We start from the raw sequence: 3,779 nt of genomic DNA, 5'->3' as shown, positions 1-3,779 counted from the left end.
CGCTGGCCTAGGGGGGGCATAGGGAGTAGCGTGTGCCCCCGGATCTGTGTAGGGCTCTTCCCAGCTTGCCCTGTCCCGCCCTGCACAGATTCAGGGGCACACCCCACCTCCCCATGCCTTCCTGGATGAGCAGTGGGAGCTGCTGGACAAGCGGGCGAGTACTGGACCAGCAGCTCCTGGATGAGCAGCGCACAGTGGCAGGAGCCCTGCCCCGCCCCGCCCCCCGAATGAGCTGCAGTGCCCATCCTGCCCCAGCTGGGCAGCTCTTGCCCTAGCCCCACTCCTCCCTCACCATGGTGGTCTTGATCTTCCCCCCGCTCCATGTCCCTTCCCTCTCCTCTGCCCTTCCACCACACCAGACTTACCAGCTGCCTGCAGCTGTCCAAGCTGCTGGGCTGGTATCAGAAATCAGATAGGTATTGGCCAATATGCTTCCTTAAAATTTGGCCATCAGTATTGGCCCCAAAAATATCTATTGGTGCAATCTTAATACCACATTGTTCTGCTTTATAAGTCAACCCTGCATTTTATGTTGACTTTTAGGGAAAACAGCTTCCTGCAACCCCCAAGCTCTGCCACCCCACAATATAAGACAACAACCATAGTAAAGTCCTTTTAACTGCTGTTGCTCTAACAGAAGCCCACAGGAGAATCAAATAACCAAGGAAAGCTGGTGGCTTGTGAGGGATAAACACCTGGCTCCAGGTTCCTACATGGCTGCCTTGATCCTATTTCTCTGGCTACAGCAGTACCTGGGTTTTGGGCATGGATGACTGGTGCCACCTTAGTCAGGTGGCACCTCACCCCCCCCCCCCCTCCCCCACCACCCAGTCAGGGACCCCCTCCCCCAGCAACCAGTCAGCGACCGGGGTGGGGCAGTTCCCCCACAGCCAGTCTCGCTGACTGGGGCCCCCATGGCAAAATTTACCATCTGGTGAGCAGCTGCACTGCTCCTGGAAGTGACCACAGTGCTCCTGGAAGTGGCCGCGGCACTTCCAGAAGCAGCCGTGGCCTACATCCGGCACTCCCACTCCCTGGCCGGCACTTGCAGGGGGGCACTGGCGCTCCCACCTGTCCCCCCTGCCTATCGCTTAAGTGGGGAGTGTGGCTGGTCAGGGGGTACACCAGCGCTCTTAGGGGGTGCATGTGCACCCCCTACATGTTGCCACTGGTTTGGGGGCTCTCCCTCCCTCTCCACTCCTCTGCTGCATGCCTAACCCCATGGAGCAGGGCAGCGTGATGCAGCCTACAGTGCTGGGGGCACCTAGCAGCCCAGAGCACCTATATGTGGTGCCACAGGGAAGCCTGCATGGAGCTGAAGGTAGGATGGGGTGCTGCACCACACAGGAGAGCATCTATCCATGTGTAGTGATGCAGCACAGCAGGGGAACCTCTCCTATCTGCATGTGCATGTGGCATATACAACCTGGGGGGGCCTTGGGCCCCACTACTGTGGCCCCTGCTAGTGCAGCCCATGAGGCATGTGGCCCCTGGCTGATAAGAAGTTGAACAGTCCTGGTTTAAGGTAAGCAAGGCTCAGTTGCCAAGTGTCTTTTCCTTCTACAGACTTTAGTAGACCAAAGAAACAACCTCTGTATTAAAAACAATTTATCTCAGGGTATTTGTTGTGTTTAAAGCCATTTCTTCATTCTAAGGGCCATAGATCTATTCTAATAATTACATTATCCTGCTTGCAGCTTGGGGATACAGAACAGACCTGGCTGGCAGCAGAAGATACTCTTAATTCTGACGCTTTCTTCTGTTTTTTGCATCCCTAACAGTGGCGGGTCAGTGAGAGCTCTTTGGCACAGAGCTTTTCTGAGGAAAATCCTAAATGGAATTTCAACTTTTTAACATTTGAGAAATTCTCAAATTGAATTGTTAATTCCTAGCACTCTCTTAGGGCTGCATTTAATTGAGGGGCAACTTCTCTGAAACTCTGCTTTGCCTTCTAAGCCATTTGCAGCAAGAAGTGCTCCTGTGGGCTATGGAGATAGAGCTTGGATGAGTAGCAAGAAGTAAAATAGAGGGTCTTTGTCTCTTGCTTATGTGTTGTTGGAGTCTGCCTGCAGAGCCAGTCTAGTTATCCAGTTTCCCTCAAAATTTGGTCAGGGTTACTTCAGTTGTGCAGAAGAAAGAAACAGAAAGGACTGGGGAAACCAGTTCAATGGGCAAGAAGCAGCCCAGCCTGGATAGGATTATCCCTAGATAGAAAGGAGTGAGACATGATTGAAAAAGGAAATGGTTCCAGGGCAAGCAATGCCATTGCGTTCAGTCTTTTTGACAAGGCTGAAGCCAAATGGAATATTTTACCCAAACCCTGACAGCTCTCACCAGCAGCCATCTCTTTAACTGCAGTGCTCAGCTATTTTCTCTTTCTCCTTCCACTTTCCTGTGGGTTGCAGATACAGATGGAGGCACAGCATAGATGCTTCCAATCCTAATGGATGTAGTAAGGGGCCTTCAGGCTCAGTTCCCTCCTGTGAACAGCCTTCCCCTTCTCCCTTACACACAAACTTCCTGTTCTGGAGAAGCCTTACTCATATACAGGGATTCTGGTTTTTCTCTGATAAACCCCCCAAAATCCATTATTAAAATTAAAAGCCCCCTGCAGCCCCCCCTAGCCCTGCTGGTGCCCCTCACTTGCCTCCAATGCCTCCCTAACCCAGCTGGTGCCCCTCTTTGCCCCCACAACAGCCCCCACCACCCTACTCGTGCTTCTTGCTCACAGCCCCTGCCCCCCAGCCCTGCCGGAGGGGGCACCCAGCTGTCAGGGCTATGGGGCCGGGGATCCAAGTCTGTAGCTCCCTGCCCCCAACAGCAGGCAGCTGCAGGAGAAGCAGCATGGAGCTGGCTCCCCCACTGCTGCTGCCTGCTCAGGTGAGGTCAGGACCGGCTCCTGGCTCCCCCCAGCCTTGCCGGTGTCTCCCAATCATGACCCACAAACCCCCAGCCCTCTGCAAGCCCCACTTACGCCAGGCTCCAGGAGTGAACAGTGAAGCTCAGCTGAGCAGAGCTGTGGCTGACTGAGAACCTCAGGGCCCGCCCTTTCCCCTCCCCCTTCCCTTCTGGGCAGGGCTGGGGGTTTCCTGCCCTGTTTGCAAACAGCTCTTGCAGGCTGGAGCTCAACCAGAGCTCTATGCAAAAGCAGGGAATCCGTGCTTTTCTCTGCTAAAAGGAGAAATCTGCTTTTTCTCCAATGAAGGGGGAAATCCATGGTTTTCTCTGTTTTTCTGTGGGAAACAAAAAACCCAGATCCCTGCAGTCATATACCAGGCTGAGACCTTCTGGGGAAACGGAGCTATTTAGCCTAGATCAGAAGTTCCCAAACTCTGACAGATTGCAATTTAAAACTATACAACCTTAAGTACCACCCGCAGATTTTTGTCATATAAAGTAATTATAATAAATCTGTTAACATGTACCATTGACAGGTGGTATGCATACCACAGATTGGGAACTGCTGGCCTAGATGGATCCCATATAAAAGAAAGGGGTGGTGCTTCTTAGGGGCCCATTCTTCAGGCCCCGGGGTGGTGCCATCTTTCAAAGACTTGGGAAGGGAGACATAAACCCATTCTCTTGCAGGAGGAAGGCAGCATTCTAAAAAGATCAAAGAGAAAAGTATTTTAAAAGTGCCTCTTGATGTCCTCTCTCATTAGCAGAGCTTTATTTGAAATTGGGACTCTTCACTAATGAGATCCAATACTGTAGTTCTAATACAGACAGGTCATCCTCTTGACTGTCAGCATTCATTTTCTAAGTGTATTCAGGATATA

Source organism: Alligator sinensis, unplaced genomic scaffold (genome assembly GCF_000455745.1).
Source record: "Alligator sinensis unplaced genomic scaffold, ASM45574v1 scaffold862_1, whole genome shotgun sequence".
Lineage (NCBI taxonomy): Eukaryota > Metazoa > Chordata > Crocodylia > Alligatoridae > Alligator > Alligator sinensis.
The sequence above is the reverse complement of the archived record's forward strand: the minus strand, read 5'-3'. Positions refer to the sequence as shown.